This window comes from Otolemur garnettii, unplaced genomic scaffold, assembly GCF_000181295.1.
Source record: "Otolemur garnettii isolate 467f Iridium unplaced genomic scaffold, OtoGar3 scaffold00114, whole genome shotgun sequence".
NCBI lineage: Eukaryota > Metazoa > Chordata > Mammalia > Primates > Galagidae > Otolemur > Otolemur garnettii.
In genome coordinates, this window is record NW_003852509.1 from 3,547,602 (window position 1) to 3,573,538 (window position 25,937).

Sequence of the window (25,937 nt, forward strand, 5' to 3'; positions counted from 1 at the left end):
CCATCCATGTGAACATGAAGGATGTAAAGTCTCCATCCTTCTTAATGGCTGCATAGTATTCCATGGTGTACATATACCACAGTTTGTTGATCCATTCATGGATCGATGGGCGACATTCATTCTTGAAGAATGAAGAACCACCGATTGTCTTACCTAGGAGAATGAAATGATCTATTTGGATTTTTAAATAATGGTCATTTGTTCTGTGAATTATCAGATGGGAACATTACTGGGTGCCAAGAGAACAGTTACATCAGGCAATAATTGTACATCTACCATCTTCATACTATGGTAACAGAGGCCAGAGATTCGGAAGAGGTAGAATCATTTTTGAGGGACTAATCTTGTGGAATGACTAAAAAGAAACATGACACAAAAGTTGTCAAATTGGGGGTCTTGAGCAATTCCGTGAAAATTAGTGTGATTCACAGAGATGGGAGAAACGCAATTTGAGTCCCCTTTTTTGCACTGTGAATGAAAAACAACAAGGAGGTGCTTAGCACAATAAACTCAGGAGGGATAAATGTGCTGAAATAGGAGACTGGCGTAACCAGCACACAGTGATGCTGAAACTGTAGGAATGGACAGGAACTCTCGGTGTCCCACCAGGTTGACCTCACTGCTGTTCCCCAAGCAGCTCTCGCTCCCTTGCTTTGTCACTGTCCTCTGTCCTCGCTCCACTTGGGACACTCTAATGTGGCTGAAGGAATCTCTTCTCTAGGGTTTATCTTTTGGAAAATCCCATCTAGTTCTGGGTTTTCTCTGTAGACCGGCACCAAGGGTAACTTTCCTTTATAGCTACTCTTGGATTTCATGCTACTTATAGAGGGATACGTGGGTTTCTGTTAAGAATTCATGAACTCTCTGTGGAGTTCTTGTATCTTAATTATATCTAGGTCTCTGCTCTGGTGTGGAGCAAGGGCTCAATCAATGTTATTTAAAAATTAGCTCAGGGACTTCTGGTCCTGAGCATGAAAAATTAACTGCTATTAAATTTATCCTCTCTTAACACTATTGGGAAACCTGGCCAGAATATTTAAAACAACTGTTTGTAAGCATCAGACACCAATAGGCTCAGGGTTGCCCTTCCCGAGAGCAGGTGTCCCTGCCTGTCAGGAGACAGGTGTCCCTGGGGGCCCTGCCTCGGGTGGCCCTGGCTCCTCCGTCCTCCACGTCCTGTGAGCCACTGACTGGCATTTGTTCCAGACAATCATTTCCAGGATTTTTATACAGCAGACAGCACTTGGAAGGTGGTATTTCATACAAAGAAAAGGTCAGGAAGGTTTTTAGCACAAAATCTAATTCTTACAGCAATATCTTAGAAATAAAAAAAATGCAGTAATACTCATTTCATTAAAGTAAAATAGATGTAAAAATAAAGAAAAAGAAATCCCACTCACTACTCTGCGTGACTCTGTGGACATGGTGTTTATTTATGTAAACTTCCTGCCAAAAAAATAGTAACTTGCCTTCAGGTTTGGAGTGATGTATTTACGGCATGTCATGAACTACTGAAGCTCCTTCAGTGAGATGATTGAGGATCCTCTGTGTATAAACAGATCACCTCTCATTTCCTTGCAAAGCTGCAATCTATTCAGCTAATTAGAAATAAATGAAAATTTTTAGACCTGAAATGGAAATCCGACTCCTGATTCTAGCTTAGTGGTTTAAATGACATTGCCTGGAAGTCATTGCCTTCAAAATGACATTTTATTATTCAAGTGGAGAATTTCCATTATTCATCAGCTGACCTTTTTATTTCATTGTGCACTAATTAGCTGTACAATTTAATTATGCATAAACCTCTAATTGATGGTATTAAGAGTGTCCAAATGGCTCTATCATTCAGCACAAACAGTTTGTAATTATTATGTGTATTATTATGTTGTACGCCAAATAAGAAGCCTATTCCATACACTGTGTGCGTTTTACTCCTAAAAATAATCAGGATCTCAGAATCGTCAGATGAATTATAAACAAAGATTCAGACCTGTGCTTGCCATTCAGTCTTAGTAAACTACTAATTAGACACATGTACACTGTATGTCATCTGCCTTCTGGATTCTGTGGCTGTATTTTAAGAAACATTAAAGGACTTGGCAGCCTTTGCTGTGTTTCTTTTATTAATACCCACAGCTGGATATTCTGCTAAAGTGGGAGTAAATTTGAGTTCCAGTAAACATATGGACTCTTTATAACTATCAAGGAATCATTGTATTCCTTACCTACTGTTTTATATTTAATTCAGCTTTTATTTTTCATGGAGTTCTTACTTGCCCCTAAATTTAAAGAATCAATGAGTTTTACAAGGCACAAAAGTCCCCTGGGCTTTCTTTCTCCTTAGGAGAGAACATTCTGTTCTTTCTCTGAATTATTTTTTAATATTTACCTGTATAATTATAAATGTTATCCCTCAGTCACTGCCTACTAATTTCCACTTTGTGGCAATATTAATTGCATTTCCATTATGGACAATGGACATTTACCTCACTTTCTCTCCTCCCCTCCCCCTCCACATTCTTCCCCACTTCTCCTCCTTTGTTTTTTGTATATCGTAATTTTGCTTAGATGGTTCTCCAATGCTGCGACATTAACAGATACCATCACAGCTGAGACATGAACTTCACAGATGACCTTCCCTTCTCTGAATAACTCTATTGCTTTTAAGGTCTCATTTCTTCCAGAGCCCCACATACTTAGTTTTCTTTTTTATTTTATTTTAATGACTTTAGGGTGTACGAGCGCTTCGGTTGTGTGAATGGATTGCATCATGCTGAAATCAGGGCCTTCGGGCACCTGTCACTGGCATAGTGTGACGTTGCACTCGGTCGGTGGACTTTTACCTCTCTCTCCTCCTCCTTCCCCCTTCTTAGTTGCGAATTCCCCTTTAAAACCATGTGTACCCCTCATTTTGCTCCCACTTAAAATGAGAACGTGTGGTCTTTGTCTTTCTGCTCTTAAAATACATCAGTTGGGACACTGGTCTCCAGTTCCATCCAGGCTGCTATGAAAGACATGGTTTAATTCCTCATATGGCTGAGTAGGAGTCTGTATTTTCTTTACCGGTGATGGCCACTTAGATGTATTCAAATATATTTGCAATTGGGAATTGTGCTGTGATAAATATTCTGGTGTGGGTATCATTTTTATAAAATGATTTCCTTTGGGTAGATACCTAGGCGTGGGATTGCTCGATGGAATCGTCTATGGAGACATGTTTGAGGGCTCTGCAGATGTCTTTCCATAAGGGTCATGCTTGCTTCCCTTCCCACCAACAGGGTACGAAGGGTTTAATTTGCACGTTCATGATAATTTGTGACACTGAGCATTTTTTCACATTTCTTGGCCATTTGTCTATTCTATCTTTCTTTGAGATAAATCTGTTCTGTCCTTTGCCCACATTGTGTGTGTGTGTGACCCTGTCACCCTGGTTAGAGTACAGTGGCATCATGACAGCTCACAGCAATCACAGACTCCTTTGCAGCCTTTTTGATAGGGTTGTTTGCTTTTTCCTTGCTGCTGAACTATTGTCTATTCTGAACATTATCCCTTTGACAGATGCATGGCTTGGAAACCTTTTCTCCCATTTTGTGAGTTATCTATTGACTCTGTTGATTATTTCCTTTGTTGCAGAAAAATGTTTTATTAATAGTAAAATTAAGACCCATTTATTTGTTTTTTTAATAAAGGCTTCAGCATGGGCCAATGAGAAGGGAAGTCTAGCTAGAAATACTCAACTCCTTGAACTAGAAATGTTTAGAGATACAGCTGGGCAGACATCAGGCTTCCAAGAGAATCCGATGTGAGCCGTGAGAGGGTGCGGTTCAGGGCCACAGCCCCAACGCCCGGTGGTGCTGACTGACTGTGGAAAGAACAGGAGGCAGCCCCAGAGCTCCAGGGAGTAACGCAAGCCCTCACTGCAGAGGCCTCGGCGCCAGGAAACGATGGCTGGACATAACAACTCCCAAAATGTGTCTGATGGAGGGAATGGATCTCAGCAACAAGGCAGGAGCCACGGGAGCAGGCCTGGGAGTCTCAGTCCAGGGAGGGCTCTTAGTGACCAAACTCCATGTCGAGTCTCCTAAAACTTACAACCGTGCTCCTTAGGGTTGCTGAGGATCCGAGGAAGAGGTGGGGAGGCATCTGCTGTGAGAAAAGGAGGCTATTTGGGCAGGTCATGACTGTGCAAAGAACACAGATAAGTTCAATCAAGAGCAAACAAAAGCCAAACAAAGAAAAGCAACATGTAAGTTGTGCTCCAGAGGTGTAGTTTATGACACAACAGGAAAGACTAGAGACCTTTCCATATTTCCATTTTATGATTAACTCAATACTCCAAAGTCAGTGTGTCTGTTGTTCCCTGAGCATACAGAGTGCTATTTATGTGAGAACAGACTGCTGGAGCTCCAAGGCAGCTTCAGAATAGCAGGGATCGATAAATGGATTCATGTCAATCAAAAGAGTCTCAGCCTCTCACTGAACCTCCTAAAATAGGTCCCAATTTTGTAATGGCTTCACAGTTCTGTGATGCACTAACTCGTTTCTTTACTTCTGGATTTATGATAAATAAAATTTTATCTTAACTAATACTGAATCACTCATGCATGCAAAAAATCCCAAACTCTCTCCTGCTGTTTGCATGACCCCAGTGCTCCTGGAAACACCTGGCACCTGAGGGTTTATTTCAGAAAAGCATTTCTACGTTGTTTAGGATCTTAAAGAGGAAATATAATGTGTTTTCAAAGTATCTAGACTGTACGAGTCTAACAAGATGTATTCCTACATTAGGAAGAAATTTTTAAAGTAAAAGCTTGGATGCTAATGTTTGTGGCTTTGTGTACAGACATTTCAAATCAAACAAAGAAACACTATGAAACCCAAGTAAATGTACCCAAGGGTCAAGTTTTTAATGTGAGGTGAAAAAGAATGATATTGTTTTATGGATATGTCTGATCTAGACTTCTTCAATTGTATAATTTTTAAATGTAGTTGTCCTTGATTCTTGTGTCTATGATTACAATAATGCTGAATTTTTATCAAGGATGTGTTTTGTAAATCATAATTTAACTCCACTGAAATAATGAAGTATGAAGGGTAAGTATTTGGGACTTTTCTGTTCTGCAACAATCAATTTCTCTTTTATGAATTCATTATTAATAACATCCCTATAATTATCATTACGAGCGCCATCCTCACAATCAACAAGAAACAAAAGCCACAATATTTATCAGTGCTAGCTTCCATTGTTAACATGCATTAATAATAAAAATAAAATTATGATATACGACTTTTGTTACACTCTATATTAAGCACCTGAAGTCTAGAATGACTCAGAAAATTGTGAGATGTCACATCTGTAATGAGGAGAAGGACATGTCCTCCTCATCACTCTCTTTCAGAGTGGCTGCCCTACCATATTTTTATCAGCAATGCCTGAGAATTTCTGTGGTTTAGCACCCTCAGCAGCATTTGGTATTATCCATGTTGTGGATTTGGGCCATTCTAATAGAGGTTTATGGTCACACAAGGAACTTTGACAGCCTCATGTACAACAACACACAATTGTGAAGATTCCACCCTCTTGGAGGTTAGGGCATTCCTATGCATCTTACTCAGCATGAATTCAGTAACTTCAAACATTTTCAAAGAAAGCAAAGAGCCCATTGTGGTGTAGACGCTACTTAAGTTATAAGCTCTATGACATATTGATTTTATTAACTCATTTTAGTAAGGTGATTAATAGGGTGATGAAACTATTCTGCATGATGTAGCCATTGTGCGTACATGACATAATGAATCTGTCAAAACTTCTAGAACTTGAAAACTCAAATAGTGACTCTTGGTGTACACCCACTGTAGAGCTCCCAATGGCCAAAGAGGGAATGATTTGAGCAATGGAATGAAGTAGTATTAGATTCTAACTCACAGTAAAAAATATATTTTCTTGGCTATCCACATAACCACACAACTACACTGATAAAACAAGCGACTGCATAAAGATAAATAGGCACATTTCCCAAGAGGAAATTATGATAATTTTTGAAGACATTCTATTCTAAAGAAGGGAATCCTAATTCTCCTTTCCTTAAGTGTGAGTTGGGCAGACAATGTGGAAAAGGAACAGGAAAAAGTAAAGCAACAGTGGGAAAGTCTGAAAAACGACACTTCCACGTGGTGATCAAGGCCAAGATCAGCGGTAACCAGTTATGCTGAATTGCTTGCCACAAAAATATTCAATTACTGAGACAATGAGAATTGCCAAGGAACAAAGGCACTTTATTTGTCAATGGTGTCAATCAGGTGGTGGGAGGAGTGTCTCAAATTTCTCTCTTCAACTTACAGGTTAGGGAATTAGAGGTGAAATGAATAAGGCACGATGAGATTCAGTTGGGGTGGAGAGCAGAGCACGCAGTCCAGTGAGAAATCAGATGAGCATGTTGGCTGCATGTTTGAAAAATGACTGACAAGCCCCACCCAGAGTACAGATTGTAGTAGTACATGACCTAGGGGTTGGAATTGGTCGCCCTTTCAGTCTTATGTGTATGCAGGTGGCGAGGAATAACTTGCCTACAGGGTCCATGGGCAAGAAGCTCCTGTAGTTATCTCGTGGCTGCAAGGAGGGCCCGCTGATTCTGAGAGACAACTCAGAAGGGAAGGTCAGTGAAACAGAAAATTACCAAGTTGTGGTCAGCAGATCTTATTGGCCTGGAAACTTGACACATAAGAGAACAGCAAAAAGGTGTTTTTCTTCATGGAGCCAGTTACAGCAGCATCTTATGTATTTGACGTCTTACACGCCCATTCAGGTTTGCGAATTATTTTATATCCTTTTAGATTTGCGTTGACTCACATATTATTTGTAAATACGTTCTTTAAGTTTCTGTATCTTTAAAGATTTTCCTAATGTTTTCCTGTTGTTAATTTCCAGGTTAATTCCAAATGGTTAAAGAACATACTCTGTCTAATTTCCATCATTTTCAATGTGCTGAGGTTTGTTTTATGGCCTGGGTTATGGTCCATTTTGTTCAATATACCATGGGTTCTTGAAAAACAGGTGTTTTCCACTGTTATGAGATGGAGCCTTCTGTATATGTCAATCAGATCCTGCTCATTAATTATTGTTCAGAACTTGCATAAATTTGTAGTTTCTCTGTTTAGTAATTCTATGTTCCTGGGAAGGAGTTTCCTTTATTATTATTATTATTAAATCATATCTGTGTACATTAATGTTATCACGGGGTGTAAAATGCTGTTGCTATATATAATTTGAAATGCTTTCATCCAACTGGTTAACATGGCCTTTATGTCATTATCTTAGTTATTGTGTTAAGACATTTATATTCTGCATTTAGAGAGATTCACATGTACCCTTAAAGGATGAACCATAGGCGTGATCCCACCAATCACCCATCCTCCCCCCGGGAGGGAGTGTCTGAAGCCTCCAACACACTGTAAATTTCTTCACTTCTCCTTTCATCTCTATCAGTTTTCATTTTGCGTATTTGGAGGCTCTGCTCTTTGGTGAACACTCAGGATTATTATTTCTTACTACCGGATTAATCCTTTTATCATCATACAGGCTCACTCTCTGTCTCCAGTAATTTTATTTTCTCTGAAATCTGTAATATTAATGTAAACATTTTTTCCTCCAGCCTCATTAGTTACTGAATTTGAAGTGAGTTTCTTGTAAACAGCACATAGGTAGATCATTTTTACAAAATTAATTTGTTGGGTTGAGCATAGTGGCTCACACCTGTAATTCTAGCACTCTGGGAGGCTGAGGTGAGTATTGCTTAAGCTCAGGAGTTCCAGACCAGCCTGAGCAAGAATGAGACCCTGCTTCTTCTAAAAATAGAAAACCTACCAGGGCTAGTAATAGATTACTGATATGACTATCTTACTGTTTTATTTACTTATTTTTTTTATTTTTTTGCAGTTTTTGGCCGGTTCTGGGTTTGAACCCACCACCTCCGGCATATGAGGCTGGCGCCCTACTCCTCTGAGCCACAAATGCCACCCTATTTACTTATTTTTATTACAGATTAATGTGAGGTTACAACAACTACAAACAAGTAGGTTCCAATGTACCCTTTTTTTATTAAGTCATATTACATAGATCATGAATACATTTATGCCTTTGTGGGAATCAATGTGTTGATTATTTGTACAAATTAGAGTGCTTACATCCTACTAATTCACATAGCCTTCACCTTGTTTACTTAATCACCGTGTTAGTGTACCTGGAGTCCCTCTTGTAGTTACGTCCCACGTATTTTACTATTTTAAATGTTGGTGGCATGTTGTATTTTGTTTCTGTACACTTTTACTAAGCTTCCTAGACATAAATACTTTGTGAATTAAATGGTCTGGACTTCACTAGTTATTTTCCTATTAAATTTGACTGAATGTTAAAAAAAACTATACCTAAAAACATGTGCTTAAACTATTTTAAGCTCTACATTTCTAGCTAAAGTCATAATCTTCCTTTTAAAAATGTTTATGTGTCTATGTATATATTGATGCTTATATGTATTTATATATGTAGTACACGTATATACGTATGTGTATACATAAGACATTGTACATTGCATGTATATATGTAATTGGGAAATATGTCAAGATAGTCAATGTGTTCCAACAAATAAATTAAACATCCTATGTCTGTACAGTATAATGACTTTCTTGATGAGGTAAGAAAAAAAAAAATCCACTCCAGTGATTACAGTAGATTGTATATCTTAGAGTCAGTGTCTTAATAGAAGTGACTTCAAATGATAAATACCAAAAAAGCAGCTAAAAATTGACAATAGAACATTCCAGAAAAAAATAACCAAAGCAAACGAATAGTTTAGAAAATGTTTAATTAGGCAAACACCTAAAATATAAACCAGTTAATAGTCCAGAACATGTTTAATTGTCTATTCTAGCTTAAGACCAATTAGCTATGGAGAACTTAGCAATAGCTATAACTGTATGTAAAATTTCAAATGAGATGTAGATATATACCACCACTCCATTTTGTCTGTAGTTCTTCCTTGATTTAATGTTGCTTTAAAAGAAATAACTCAATTTTCTAAATACAGCTTTGACATTTTCTGATTTCAGTCAATTATTTAAGTCTATTTGCTATGAATGCTTAATATCCTGGTACTTGGCACTCTCTCACCTAGATATGTAGGTATTTGCCATCTCTCCTATGCATCTTTAATATCTTTAACTATCCCTTATGTAGCTCTTCAGAAGGAAAGGTCATTTATACATGCAAATCACTCTTCTCCCATCCTGCATGCATACAGAAAGCAAGGACATGAATTATTATGAGTACATTTAACTTTAACCCAACTATAATTGATTGGCATCTGTGATATTTTTTAGTATGATGGATCCAAAAATGTTATAATAAAATAAAATATCATCAATATTAATGAGTGTCACTTTGTATGGAAGAATTACTATTGAACAAAAATTCATGACTAAAAGGAAAGCAAGCCACAATCTAATTCAGTAACGGTCCAATATTGGTAACAGCGAAAATCATTAAATAAAATTAAATTTTATGAACATGATAAATGAAACCACTGATTGCCCTATCCTTGCAGCTCACATCTACTGAGCTTCATTTTTTAATCAAAAAAGACACTTTTTTGATATCAAAAAAATGTGTGTTTCTTTAATAATAAGAGTAGCCACTGAAAATAAAAAGGTGTTAAATATTGGTTGTGTTGTGGTGAGCTGTAGGGTGTGTCTTTGTGCATATGAAAGGGCAAAGGTATCACATTTCTTTTTCCTGAGAAAGAATATGAACAACAATGATCTTAAATATAGATCCGAGGGCAATTCAATGCATAACAGCAGAAATACTCTTTCATGTGTGATGGGTTGGTTATCTGTGGCGAAACAAAGCAGCCTGAGCGGTTACTTAATTACTGACTAGGTTTAGTGGACACCTATTGTGGTACCTTTTCAAACTCACTTTGCACTTTCTCACCCTACCCTATTTCATTGAGAAAATGCTCTGCCCCATACCTGCTGGTGGTTCTTGTGGGTCTACCAACCCCAGTGTCCACGCTGTCGATTACAAAATTGGGGCAGTCACTCAGATCAGGACAACCAGGATGCATCTTTTGCAACTTTTATAATCAACTATGATAGTCTCTTGTGGGGCTGCAAGTTCCAAAACTGTGAGCTCAGGTCCTTCCATGTGAAGAAGAGGAGGGACAGGGAAATATGTGCTGGGCCCACAGCCACCCAGTGCATTGCAGGATGCTGTGACCTGAGAAGTCACAGCATGCTGGGGTGACCCGATGACTGTGGCTGCTGCAGGCACCCCTCCTCCAGATTGTAGGGAACTCAAACACTTACCACCCGTCAGTCACTTTTTCCTTTCACTTGTTCCCTTTTCTTTCTGTGGAATAAAAGGTAGCAGAGATGAAACACAGCTTGTGTTGCCCAAGATGACTCAGTGTATAAATTCCCCCTGAATACATCTAACCAGGACCTTGTTCTGAGCTTGCCCTTGGCTTGGGAAGTGTGGTTCTTGGTCTCAGCAGAACATTAATCTAACACACAGCAGAAAGGAGAGATGAGGGCACCAAAGCAGAGTCCACGTGACCCTGAGTCAAGTTAATGATTTATTAACTTGATGATTTATTCTTTCCTTTTTTCTGTGCTTGGTTCATTTCCTAATTTTTCCAGTTTTATTTGAATTGGACTTTGGTCATGTGCACCCAAGGACACCAACCTCAGCACGCAGGACAGAGCCTGGGTCCACACTTTCCATGGCAAGAGTGAGAGGCCTACTCACCTCCTAACTGTTCTCTGCTGATGGCCTAACAATCTGTGGAGAGGATGAAGGTGTTTACTTAGCTGAGGTGCAGAAAACCCCACCTCTCTGTGTGACAGTGAGCTCACCTTGTGCAAAAGACAGTGAAATTTTCCTCATGGAAAGGATGAGGTCATGGGGGTATATGAAGCTAGCTCTCCTACAGGTAGATTTTTCTTTCTTTTCAAATTCTTTTTTAAAATTTTTTAAATTAAATCATAGCTGTGTATATTAATGCATTTATGGGGCACAATGTGCTAGTTTTATATACAATTTAAAATACAACAAACTGGTTAACATAGCCGTCACTGCACCTTCTTAATTATTGTGTTAAGACATTTATATTCTACACTTAGTAGATTTGACCTGTACCCTTGCAAAATGCACCACAGTTGTGGTCCAACCAAGTACCCTCCCTCCAGCCATCCTCCCCCTCCCACTCCCCCTCCTCTTCCCCCATCATCTTGGGCTGTAGTTGGGTTATCATTTTCATATGAAAGTGTGGTTGATTATATATTGGATTCATAGTAGAGCTGAATACTTTGGATACTTTTCCTTCCATTCTTGAGAGACTTTACGAAGAAGAATATGTTCCAGCTCCATCCATGTAAACATAAAAGAGGTAAAGTCTCCATCTTTTTAAGGCACCATATTCCATTTTTGGGTTGATGGGCACTTGAACTTCTTCCATGATTTAGCACTTATGAATTGGACTGCAATAAACATTCTGGTGCAAATATCTTACATTACTGGGACCTGATCAAACTAAAAAGCTTCTGCATAGCCAAGAACACAGTAAATAAAGCAAGCAGACAGCTCTCAGAATGGGAGAAGATATTTGCAGGTTATGTCTCTGACAAAGGTTTGATAATCAGAATCCACAGAGAACTCAAATGTACTAGCAAGAAAAGAACAAGTGATCCCATCTTATTGTGGGCAAGAGATTTGAATAGAAACTTCTCTGAAGAAGACAGGCGCATGGCCTGTAGACACATGAAAAAAATGCTCATCATCCTTAATCATCAGAGAAATGCAAATCAAAACCACTTTGAGATATCATCTAACTCCACTAAGAGTAGCCCACATCACAAAATTCCAAAACCATACATGTTGGCGTGGATGTGGAGAAAAGGGAACACTTCTGCACTGCTGGTGAGAATGCAAACTAATACCTTCCTTTTGGAAAGAAGTTTGGAGATCACTTAGAGATCTAAGAATAGACCTGCCATTGATCCTACAATTCCTCTACTAGGCATATATCCAGAAGACCAGAATTCACTTTTAACAAAGATCTGTTTCAATTTTTTTAAATGTTTCAGTTTATATATCCCTTGAGTTAGAAAAAAATGTGGGAATTTTAGTGGCCAGAGCCCTGCATCTGAAAAGAATAAAAACAAAACAAAGCATTAAAATATTAAAGGGAAGACTTAATTCCTCTTCCTCTCAACTTGGTCCGCAACTCAGAAAGGAAGGGTGCCTGGGGCTTTAGACAAGCTGAAACTCAGAATCCTGAGACTTTCCAAGGGGGAGGGCAACCCCCCAGCCCTGGGGAAACAAACAAGTCCTTGCACTGAGGCAGCAAGACAAAACATTTTTACGGGATACGTTGGGAATTGTTAAAACGCCTACTCTTTAAGATGGAAAGCAGAAGCAGCAGTGTTGGGGTTATGTAGGAAAGTATCCTATAAAATTAGATGAGGAACTCAGGTAATCTGTATGTCGAGGAGTCGATAAGAGGACTTAAAATCTTTCTCAGAAATTTCACATTTCAAAAATCTGTTCATATTAAACAAATGGCCAAGAAATATATAAAATTATGCTCAACATCCCTAATCGTCAGAGAAATGCAAATTAAAATCACGATGAGACACCACCTTGCCCTCGCCAGACAGTCATTATTAAAAACTGAAAACACAATCAATGGTGGCACGGACACCGAGTAGAAGGATCATGCACTGTTGTGGGAATGTAAACTGCACAGACTCTATGGACAACAGTATGAGAGTCCTCAAAGACCCAACAGTAGACCCACCGTCCCATCCAGCAGTCCCACTACTTGGTATCTACCCGAAGGAAACAAACTCAAACAAACAAACAAACAACAACAGCAACAAAAAAACCCTGCATGGGAATGTTTATCACACCACAAGTCACAATTGCAAAGATAAAGAATCAACCTTAGTGCCCTGTCAGTGATAAGCAGACAAAGAAAATGGTTGTAGGTATGTGTGCGTTTATATATACACACATATACAAACACACACATACACACAGACCATGGAGTAATACTCAGCCATAAAAAGCAATGAAAAAATGTCTTTTACAGCAATCTAGATGGAACTGGAGACCATTATCGCAACCAAAGTATCTCAGGAATGGAAAAAACAAACACCACTTGCCCTCACTTATAGGTAGAACTGAACAAGGGATATAGATTGTCAGAAAGTGGTGCAGTGGACATTGACAACTAAGAAGGGAGAGGGTGGCCTGGGAGGGACTGAGATAACAATTTACCTGTTGGGTGTAATGCACACGTTCTGGTGACAGGTGCATAGAAAGCGCTGACTCAGCATTGTACGTGGATGCTATTTTTCTTATTCACCCATGTAAGAAAAAATACTTGTATCCTCTAAATCTACTGAAATCAAACTGTTTTTTTAAATAAATAAAAAAAGAAAGAACTTCTAACATTTTATTTAACAGAAAACACACTAGGAGAAAAATTAAAATGGAATTAACATTGTAAACATGATTAATATAAAAAGAAATTACTCCTTTCTCCACAGAGGACGCCATGTCCTTTGAGCAGCCCTACATATATATGTCCTTTGAGCAACCCATTCTATATATGCCTTAGAAAACATTCACCTCATTCAATACCCACCTGGAAAAATGAAAAATCTGTGCCTTAGAGAAGTGAACAATCGAAACTTAAACTGCATTTGGTCTTCTAAAGTAATTGTATTTCCTGGTCACCACCTGTCAGGCCACTCAGGTTGACCTTCAGTTCACAGTAGCATCCATCCTTCTGTTTCCATCAAATATACAGGAAATGTCAAACCCATCAAGAGGTGCTCCAGAAGCTCAGACTTAGGCACTGTCAAGCGCTGCACACCTATGTATTCTGATGATACAGATTATAGAACTGAACTTTTGTGAAGAGACCAAATTTCCCCAGGAAATTGTGTACAATCGGTCATTTTTAATTCAGGTTTCACTTTTTAGTTACTGATGTTGGTGACCATCTGATAGAGGAGCATTTTCTGTCCGTAATAGTGGCTGAAATGCATTTCCAGAATGTAACAGTATTTTATGCGCTCACTGCAAAGAATCCTAGCGGTTTTCTGCACAACCTGGTCTATAAACTCACATTACACTTTGGACTGCTCCCTGCTCGGGGCTCTAGAACTACATCCATAACCTGGGGAGCCTTTGCCATGCTCTGTGAAATTCATCTCTTCTCTTGCTTCTCATGGCCGCCTGGGCTGTCATTCTTAGGAAGAGTAATGTTTTATTTATTTGTGTTCTTTCCCCATATTAGTTGCTGGTTGCTGAGCAAAGTGTGCCACAGACGAGACCTAGTTCATTTCTCGGGAGAGAGGGGAAATCACATAGGGTGATTTGAGGGTGCCCCCAAAATGTATATGTGTTTTAAAGAAGAAAAAACTGTATTAAAATCATGATACTCAATATGTACTAATAACATTTGCTAGCTGGTATATCATAACTTGTGTTTCCTTTCATTGCTGAAGTTAAACATGACTTAAGTATTACAATTTTAGTACAGTTTTTTTTTCTTAAAATGTGTATATATTTTGGCAATTCTCTGTGTGTGTACGTATATGTGTATATTTATGTATATATATATAGTATGCGTGTGTGTGTGCGGGGACAGATGTGTTTTGGAGGAGAAAATAATATGTATTAGTTGGCCTGCGTAACTGAATAATCTCACCTCCCGGCTTCTCGGGCAGCTGTTTAATAGCACTGAGTGAGTGACCACAGTTAATACATGCTATTTTCTCCTCCAAAATACAGCGGGCAAAAACATTCATTAAGAACACTGCATGAGGAGGTCTGAGCAGGGTGTGGCAGTGAGAACCCAGAAACTGCCCTGCTGAAGTACTTGCTATGTGATGCAGAAGCCAACCCCAGTGAACCCGGGGCCCTCTGCGTGGTGGGTCTCTGCTGGCTCTCTGAGGGGCTAGGGTGTAATTCCTGGTGTAGGATGTGAGGACCCCGTCCCCACCAGTGCTTGATGTTAGGGGAGCAGCATTTCCCTGACACTCGGCCATGAAGGATTTCTTACTGCAGAGACCCCGCTGACTTTTCATCCTTCCCACCCTGAGGTATTTTCAAAATGGTGAACTCCTATTTAAAGATCCACAGAGGCTAGTTGAACCCAAAGTGGTTTCTTTTGGTCAGCATTATAAAGCATAGTTGTTCTGTAAGGATTCAAAGGTGACCAGCAGACGATCACATGCCCTTTTATTCCTTAGAAGGCTGTGGAAGGTGTCAGGATGGGTGTTTCTAAAGGACAGATCTCAGCCTCCCCATTCTCCCATTCTGGTTCTCTCTCAATTACCGCAAGAAAAAAAAATAGGATCTAAAGATCCCAGTTACCTCAGCTTGTAATTTGTTGTCTGAACTATGTACATACCTGATCTCTGGGAGTGTTAAGAACTGTTACCTTAAAAAAATAAAATTAAAAAAAAAGAACTGTTACCTTGGTACCAGGGACCAAAACGTCTAGGCCTATCACATTTACATGTTTTTCCCAGTATCCTAGTTAATCAACTTGGGTAGGATCACCCATTAGTTTTCTAAGCTAAGTTCTTTGATTTACTATTGGAAAACTAAAACCGAGTTCTTAGTTTACCTTGTAGTTGATTCCAGGTAAAAACAATGTTTATAAAAGAATAACAGGTAGAGGTGAGTGGAGAAGATGGCTGCACATCACAGATGTGTTCAAACAAAGAAACCTGTACACTTAGAAATGGTTCAGAACAGTAAAGTGCACGCTCTGTGTATTTTAATGCAATGAAAAATTAGACAAGGAAAAAACAGTGTAACACACACCAACAAAAGAATACCTTCACAAATTCCCCGGCATAGACGTCATTTATATTTTGTGCACTCTGAGCAGAGCTTCTGAAGCTTCCCCAGGAGCTGAGCTGTTGCTTCTGATGGTTTTAGCAGAGGGAATGTGCGGGAAAGACAAGGTATCATCAGAAAGATAACTCTTCCCCCTTTTCTACTCGAAACCCAGCTAAAAAACTACTGAGAAGCATAGTCTCTGCTTTTCCGTTGATGCAAAGTCAATTTTGACTACAAAAATGAAATTCAGATATTTTCTCTTCACAAATAATGCAAAATCCTATTTTTTTGGTTTACCTTATCTTTTTTTATTATTAAATCATAGCTGTGTACATTAATGCAATCATGGGGTACAATGTGCTGATTTGATACACAATTTGAACTGTTTTCATCAAACTGGTTAATGTAGCCTTCACGGCATTTCTTAGTTATTGTGTTGAGACATTTATATTCTACACCTAGTAAATTTCATACGTACCCTTATTTTTAGATTCAAAGGCCTGCTGGTCACATAGACCTGATGATTTGAAAATAAATTGATGAACTAAAATCAACAACAGAAAAGAAAATATCCAGAAAGCTGAAATGGTTTCTATCAGGCGGGGTTAACGCACTCATTAGAGCTGTCCCCCATCCACATCCAGAAAGCTGAAATGGTTTCTATGCAGGCGGGGCTAATGCACTCGTTAGCGCTGTCCCCCATCCACACACCTTTCCAGTGTTTCACACACACCAGGCCCTACGATTGGAATTGGGAAATCTGCCAACTTCGGTTTGCTGAATATATTTTACCCGAGTTACCCAAGCAAAGTATTCCCCAACATGTGCAGAAAATCTCCCTCCAAACCTTCCACTGTTCCCTTTTACCACATCCGTGGTACCTCTTCCTTTAATATTGCAGAACTATTCCTTTTTAACAAAGCCCTTTCTGAGATAGAGAAAAGACCCCAGACAGCAACAAGCTCCTGTGACCAGCAGTCCCCAGTTAGTTCCCTGCCCCTGGTGGCTCACAGCTGCACTTCCCGTTCCCACAGCACATGGAGAACTTGCAGCTTATGAGTTCAGGTCATTTTTAAAGTTGAAACACAATGTATGTGTAGCTCTCGACACAGTTCCGTGGAGGGATGGAGGTTCAGGGACTCTGGACATGACATGTGGGTACCATGTCATCCATCACCTCAAAAAATGCAGCACAAGACAGACTTTATCATATACGGTGCACACGTGTGTGTGTTTCTAAATAGAATCCAGCTCGGCCAACCAATCCCACGTGCACAGGCACAGACCTTATTACAAGTTGTTATGTCTTGGAGTTGTTTCACATATCTTTATTCTTTGTAAAAGTATTGTATAAATAATACATAAAAGACATCACATAAACCTATCAGATCATCTTTCATTATCACATTGGTAGTCAAGACTTTACAAGGATATTTTGTTTCTTTGTGGAACTCTTTACAAAATGCTGCCCAAGTTCATCTAATGGAATACACATACGAAGACCAGGAGAAAAATTACAAGACCAATTCTGAAGAAGAGAAATGAAAGTAAATTTATCAACTTGTTTTAAAGGTTCATGATTTCTTTTAATATCAATACTAACAGAGCCAAAAAATAGTAGCAGGAGTCAGGAATGGACACATCACAGCACCTATTTGGAGTTCTGAAAAAAACTCAAGCAAACCTAAAATCTTAGCAGGGTGGGCGGCCGCACCTGTGGCTCAAAGGAATAGGGCGCCGGCCCCATATGCCGGAGGTGGTGGGTTCAAACCCAGCCCTGGTCAAAAAAAGAAAGAAAGAAAAAATCTTAGCAGGCTGTGAAGGTAGCCTTTAAAATTAGAGCACAAAATCTGGATTGTTAAATAAACGGAGAGGAGCTGCTGACCAACCACATAGAAAAGTAAGTCTGGGTGAAAATATTCCTGCTGCATTGAATATTTAAGTATAAAAACCAGCATAAAAATTACAACAAATAAGAAAAATTTATCTTTAACAACATACATAGTTACTGCATTTAGGAATAGATTTCTTTTTTTTTTTTTTTGAGAGTGTCACTATGTTGCACTTGGTAGAGTGCTGTGACATCACAGCTCACAGCAACCTCAAACTCCTGGGCGTAAGTGATACTCTTGCCTCAGCCTCCCAAGTACCTGGGATTACAGGTGCCCACCACAGTGCCTGGCTATTTTTGGGCTGTACTTGTCATTGTTGTTCAGCTGGCCCTGGCCAGGTTTGAACCCGTCAGCCTCAGTGTATGGGGCCAGCACCGTAATCACTGTGCTACGGGAGCCAGGCCTTCTTTTATTTACTTTTTTTGAGACAGAGTCTCACTATGTCACCTTTGGTAGAGTGCTATGGCATCATAGCTCACAACAACCTCAAACTCTTGGGCTTAAGGAATTCTCTTGCCTCAGCCTCCCAAGCAACTAAAAGGAATTCTCTTGCCTCAGCCTCCCAAGTAACTGGGACTATAGGCGCCCACTACAGGGCCCAGCTAAAGAATAGATATCTAAAGGAAGAGACCAGAAATGGCAGAGGCTGTGGGCCGATGGGGGTGAAAGGCGGGGATCTGATCAGCCACACAGCACTTGGCACTAGCACTGCAAGTGTGGTTTCAGACCACATGAGACTTAGACTGTCCATGTGACAATACGGTTGCTTGTCTGGTTAGTCCACGTGGAAGACACTGGAGAGAAGACGGACACAAAAGCCACCAACTGTGAGCTCACCCACCTGAAGCAGGTGCACCCTTCATGCAGCCTCCCACAGGAGCCAGGGGCCTGGAGGCAGGTGGGTGGGAAGTCTGGATGCTGAATGTCATCCACAGCCCCAGGAGGGGGTAGCAGGCAGCACCACCCCCGCTGAGCCTGGCTATTATCATCCTGTGTGATTTTTGTCCAAGCCACAGGGGGGTTGATTCTTCCAGGTGCAATCACTTTCCAAACAGAGTCTGGGCATCAGCGCCCTGGAGAGGGCATGGTGTGTACACTGCCCAGATCAGGGAAGCCTCTGTTTGCGGTAAAGTTCCAATCTTTGGGTGAAAATCCCTTTTTCTATCTCAGAGATCCTCATTTGATTCTTACAAACCGCAGTCCTTAGTTGTACAAAACGAACATAGAGGGGCGTGATAACCTTTCAGAACACCCGAGATCCCTCTCTGTCTTTCCCTCCATTTCTCTCTGGCTTGTGCAACTCAAGGTACACAACGTGAACAGAGAAAACTGCAAGTTTGATCTCCCAAAGTGCAAGAGCTCTTAATTTAAAATTAATTCTTTTCTTTTTTTCTTTTTTTTAGAGAAGCTTCTCCTTTGACAACCTGTTATCAGGGCATAGGCTCCCTCATGGGCACAATCTTAGCGAGGCGTGCTAGGACTCCTAAGCATTCTGCTTTATACAGTGTTTGATTCAATGTCATAGGATGTCTAAGGTATTGTCACATGAGGAAAGCAACAGGCACAAAATCCATGTGCCAGGTACTTAGAGTCCCCTGAGAACCTGAGGCCGGCCTCCTGCCTGTCCAGAGCAGACCCCGAGGCTGCGCTTTGGGGCAGAATGACCTGGGAGGAAGAATAATTCAGGGATGACTGTCCTCTCAGAACATGGAACTGGTGGCACCATCATTTACACAGGAAAACCCAGGAGAATGGGGCCAAGTGCTGATGAGGTTCTGTATACACAGGACACACAGTTTGCCTGTCTGTAAGGCAACAGCGTGCCTGGTATAGCATTGCGGTGTCATGTTGAGAAGTCAAAGGCTTTGGGACCTACCCAGGGCTCTGCAGACCTGTCAGTGCTTGGAGGTGCCAAGTAGAGTCCCTCAAAAAATAGGCTATTGCTGTGGCCAGTCCCTGCCTTTCCCTGTCTCTAGAAGACAGTGTTTGACTAGGTATTTTAAAATCCTCAGTCTGAACAGTGATGGGTCTGTGAATCCCCAGGGGTTGTAATTAGCATTTGAAGTGCTCTAATTGGGGTGCTCAAGCCTGCCTTTGTCAATTAGCTCATGAAGGCTTTAGTAGGAATTAACACCTGAAAGGTTGGCCACTCAAAGCAAGTGTCCCCATGAAATCCAAACAGATAGTAGATTATCTCCTAGGAGTTAAGAATCCTTTTGTTATTAGTGAAATGAGTGATATTTAACAATGTTGATTAGGAAAAATGTGTATGCCCTGAAAAGAAGTTACAGGTCCCCACTGGGCGCCAGGCCTGCAGCACTCCACAAGGGACCCATGCCTGACCCTGCTGGCAGCTCCTTGGCCTGGGCCCTGCTGCTGTGTCTGCCTTTCTGGCAGCGCTGAGTAGGACTCCAGGACAGAGCAGGTCTCTGGCTATTGCTGCCTGCTGGGTTAATTCCATGCCTTCCCCTCCATTCCTGCTAACATTTATTTTGTGGCACCCCTTTGAATATGATAGGGGTGCCTTTAAGGAAGTCTAGATTCTGTATTCCATGTTTAGGAAAGAGACTCCATAGCATAAGTCGTAAAACCTACCTGACAGGTGCAACGAACACTATTCAGGCGGTGGGCACGCTAACGGTCCTAACGTAAGCACTATAAAAACATGTGTACCTCTTAATATTCTGAAATAAAAATACATAAACACATACATAAATTTAAAAATTCAAGCCACTCCCTGCAGATGGATCAGAGAGGGAGACCAGGGGGCACGGGGTTTGGGGTTTGGGATTGTCCTCACCTGCTGCTGATCCCCCAGTAAGAATTACACTAACCCATTGGCACTGGGCCGGGTCAGGCCTCTTCTCTCCCTGCTCTTTCTTTTCCTTATTCCTCCTCTCTGCTCTCCGGCTTCCTTCCCCTGTGGATGAAAGGCAATGATAACACTGTCACAGGAGGGATGCCCGATGCAGTGAAATGTAACAGATAGGCCCCTCTCTGAAGTCTGCATTTGGAGACAGCAGGCACGTGTGGGGCAGACTCCCCTTTACTCATAGGGGCTCAGGAGAGTGACCTCTATGCAAAGGGCTGGCCAGTCCTGGAAACAGGGGCAACCTTGGCCCTTTGTGGCTGGACAGACATCTCCTTCCTGACACCCTGTGGTATTTCCAGACTCTCGGGACAGGGTCACTAGACTCTTCCATTTGTAGCAGAAATGATGGGGACCTTCCCAGAAGGAAAGGAACCTCTTTTCCTTCAAATTCACAATTCGGGGACTTTGTGAGAGAGGACCTAGATGCACTTGCCCAAGGTGCTGTCTGAAAGGGAAATTGAGGCTCAACGGGGAAATCCCAGCTTGAGGAACAGGGCTCTGACTTAGGACTGGACTCCATGGCAGGGCCCAGTGCCCAGCTGCAGATGGTGTGTTCCAGCTCATGACCAAGGTTGTAAACTCCTCAGAGCTGAGCTGGCCTAATGAGACAATGTGTTTGAGGAACAATAGCCGGGCAGGGGGGTGGGGGTGCAGGAAGGAGTGTCACCCAGGAAGAACGTATTGCACTTCCAGGGGGTGAAAGCGTTTGTGTGTTCACTCTGACCTTTCAGTCGGGTGCGTGGCCCAGTGGCATTCAAGGTCCTTGAATCAAGGAGATTCTGTCTGTGGCTGGCTTGGAGTCTGCCAGCTGCTTCTTCGTTTTTTACTTGTACTCTAACTTTTGCATTTTTTATATTCATTTGCTTTTTTTTCATATACTTGACTATTTTTATCATCCCTATCATTTCTCTTGTTGGACAAAGACTGTGTAAACATCATTCTATTTATTTGTAGTGGTTACCCCAGACACACCTTTGCTTCTCCTGGTCTGTCTCGCGTTGACACTGCCCTCCCTCACAGGGGACGCGAGAGGGTCTTCAGTGCCCCCCATCCTGGTCCTGTCCTCCTGACCCTGTTGTCACACACTGTGCTACTACCTATGTTAGAAACTGCACCAGGGGTTGCCATTGTTATTTTAAACAATTATTTTTAAAGAAAATGGTTCAAGCAGGGCTCACTTTCCCCACTTTTTAGTTTTTCCAGTTCATCCGTGTTTTCAACTGCAGTCATTTCCCTCAGCAAAAACATTTACTGAACCACAAGTGTATTTGTGAGAAATGTCCTGTGATTTCACTGACCTAAAAATATCTATATTTATCCTGCATTTTAAAGATTATTTTTATGGGTTCCAGATTTCAGACTGATTTTCCTTCCTTCATCTCATTTGCTTTTTACTTGCACTGTTTCTGATGAAACCTCAGCCAGCCACCTCCCTGTTAATTCATGTCAGAAATGTATCTTTATTTCTCATTATTTTTCCCTTTGGGATTCTCTCTTTATCTCTGGTTTTTAGTCATTTAACCTTGTATACCCAGCTGTTTTGTGTTTGCTTTTTCTATCCGACTTGATATTTGCTGGGCTTCCTGGGTATAGGAAAGATGTCGCCCATCCTAGTTGGTTAAGTCCTTATTTCTTTAAATACTTTTGTTCTACTTCCTTTTAACCATTCTTTTAGAGATTGCATAGGTGCTGGGCCCCCTGACATTGTTCTCCCCAAAATCACTGTTAGTCTATTAACAGTATTTTAATCAATTTTTTTCCTCTGAGCTTCAATCTGGATGATTTTTATTTTTATTTTTTTAGAGACAGAGTCTCCCTTTGTCACCCTCAGTAGAGTGCTGTGGCGTCACAGCTCACAGCAACCACCAACTCTTGGGCTTAGGCGATTCTCTTGCCTCAGCCTCCCAAGTAGCTGGGACTACAGGCACCCGCCACAACGCCCGGCTTTTGTTTAAGTTTGGTGGGAGCCGGGTTTGAACCCCCCACCCTCGGTATATGGGGCTGGCGCCCTACCCACTGAGCCACAGGTGCCGCCCAATTTGGATGATTTTTTATTGAACTATTTTCAAGTTCACTAACACACTATTTCCCAGTGTCCCTCTGAAGTCAAACCCCTTCAAGGCTCTTGTTACGTGACATGTTTTCAGTAGCGTCTCCTTCATAGTTGGCATTTCTCTGTTCATTTCCCCCGATCCCACACCCTCCCCCTCACTGCCTTTTCAGGCCGCAGCAGATTCCCAGTCACTGTCTGCCGTCCTCGGCTGGCCTGGGTCACCTGTGGGCCTCTTCTCCTTTCCTGCCTCCCTGTCGTCCTGCTGCTTTGCATTTCTCATAGCGTTGAGGTATATTCTGGAAGTTGTGTAGAGAAGAACAGCCACCCCGCTGCACATTATTAGTTCATTATTTTGATTTCTCCAATTGCAAGAACTCTCTTCTTTACCTTTCCCTTGGTCCTGTCTTTTGCTGTTGGAAGGAGCTTAGTGTTCACACTGTAGTCCGACCTGTATCTCCCTCCAGCTTTAATGGGGTCCTTGGGCATCCTGCAGCCAGAGCACTGGGCTGGTGCCCACAGGGCCTGTCTCTGAGGTCTCACCTGCAAGACTTAGCACGATGGCTGGTCCATGAAAGGCACAAAGCCACATGTCTCGACTAGATGAATTAGTCCATTATTTATGGATCTATCTGTGAGTCCTTTGGGGGCTTCTCACACTCAGTAATAAAATTTAGCCTCATGATGCTTCTTACTCCTCAAATGGCTATTCAGTGAATTGAAAGTTTAATTAACATTTACTGAATAAAAATATTTGAAAAAGAACTATCAAATATTATCACATTATGAAATACTTTTCTAAAACATTAGGTGTAAATCAACATAATCATTATAGTATTTAATTTGGGGGCTGTTTCTTCTAAGATAACATTTGAATTTCATCTCAAAGGCATTGAGGGGATAAACACCCTTGGATATATATGATTAGCTCTCTTTTCATTCAAGTGGATATATCCTCAAGATACATCTCATCCGTGACATTGAAACAAATAACATACACATAACTTCCCACAACGTAGAAAGCAGTTTTTTCTACCATAAGATTCAATCTTTTGACTTGTACCCTTGTAATATGCTCCATAGGTGTGGTCCCACAATTAACCCTCCCTCTATCGAGCAAGTCAAATCTATCAAGTATTGAACACAAATGTCTTAACTCTGTGATTAAGTAAATGAGGTGAAAGCTATGTTAATTAGTAGGATGTAAACACTCTGATTTGTACAAAGAATCGACACATGGAATCCCACAAAGGCATAAATGTATTCATGATCTATGTATATATGACTTAATAAAAAAATTTTAAAAAAGATTCAGTCTTTTAGAAAATACTAAACCTTGACTACTCATACAGCCTAACAAACTAGATTTAATGCACTTATGATTTGACTAAAATTAACTTAAATGACATTAGGAGTGTCTAAGTTTATAGTGTTAAGTTAAATTCACTGGAAGAATAATGGCAAGGTAAAGAGGCATATTACATGAATGTCATTTAAATTGGTAATCATGTTTCATGTTTTACCATTTTGTTTTTAGATTTGGCATAAAATTAAAGTTAAACAAAAAGCAATAAAAATATTACTTGGAACACAATTAAGAGACATAGAGTTTTTGCTTTTTTTTTTTTTGATTTTGGGTTTTGTTTTGTATGTTTTTCTCTATATAGTAAGGAGTCAGTCACCAAGGGAAAATGCTGAATAAATGCCAAATGGTGTTTTTTTCTTTTTTTTTTCTTAAAGGAATAGGATGACTTAAAACGAAGATTCTTCATCTACCAGAGCCACTTCAAAGTCAAGTTTGGAATATGCCCCTTGCACTTACAGGCATTTATTCAACTAACACATTTGTCTTTCAAAGCCTCAAGTTAAACTGTCTATAAACTATGTAAATAGAATAACATTTTTTAAATTAAAAACTAACATACCCAAGTTATGAATTTCATTGCTGTATACAGTACATTCGCCTGTAAAATATTTAAAATCTGCACATTAATCTTCAAAGTAAAATAGATGGCTACTTATCTCTGGGAGCATCATTGGCAGAAAAATTAGATTTTGTAGAAGCAGCAGAAGCACAAAGTAGTGAGAGTTTATAAAAAACATTTCTAGGACGGGGGCACAGCAGAAGTCTTAGCCTTCATTACTGAACCAGCCTCTGGAGTGAGCTTCATGCTCCTTGCCCAGACCACTGCACCCAGAGCCCTTCCGCCACTTGGGCTGTTTCTCAGCTTTAGGCAGCAGACCTGCGCCAACCGAGCATCCCTCCCAGGCCTACAGTACCATAATCCTTCCCTTGCCTTTACAACAAAATGCCCAGATTAATCATAGTTTCACATATTTCCTCTCCATCTTTTTCTGTAAGATCCTTATGAAGAAGGCCTTCTTTGTCGGTGCATGGATTCCCCGATACCAGCATGAGTCTGGCACCAGGAGGCAGTGTACAAGTGTCTGTTAAATGAATGTGTACACAAATGAATGGGAATCACACAAAAAAGTATTTAAATAAAATAACAAAGGAGAATCAAATTTTCCCACTCTATTTCACTGTTGCTGAGTCTCGACTTGATGCTTTCTGGTTAATAAATGCACAAAAATAACAGGTCTACTTCAAACCACACCAGTCTTCTCTTTCAGTGGGATTTGAGAGAAAATCTCAAGCTATGATGGTGCAGGTGGAAAGGAGACAGGACCAGGGGAGGAGCTGTTCACAGGCACCGGAGGTAAACCAGAGCCTGGTAGTCCACCAGAACACTGCACAATTATACCACTTACACAAGTAGCTTTGTCTCACAAAGGAGAAGCCCGGCACCAGGGACACAGTTAGGAAAAGTGAATGAGAACACAGAGGGGAGGATGCAAGTTCTGTTGGGGAAGAGAGCACCAGAGAGCAGAGAGGAGCACGGTGGACTTGTACAGCATAGTGCACTCTACCTTGTAATCCATATTTTTTCTTGCCTAAAGGCTAGATCTCTCTGTCTCTCATCCCTGGTAATGTATAAGATATCTCATTTGGTAACATATAAAGTATCTCATACGGACTTAAGTGAGGAAGGCAAAGCCATAGGGATACTGGTAGCCAGGCAGCCAGTGATCTGCTTTCTGTATACATCTGCAGACAATTCCTTGTTCATTATAATACTTCTATGCTACTTTTACATGTTTATTTTATCTATTAATTTCTTTCTTTCTTTTTTTTTTTTTTTT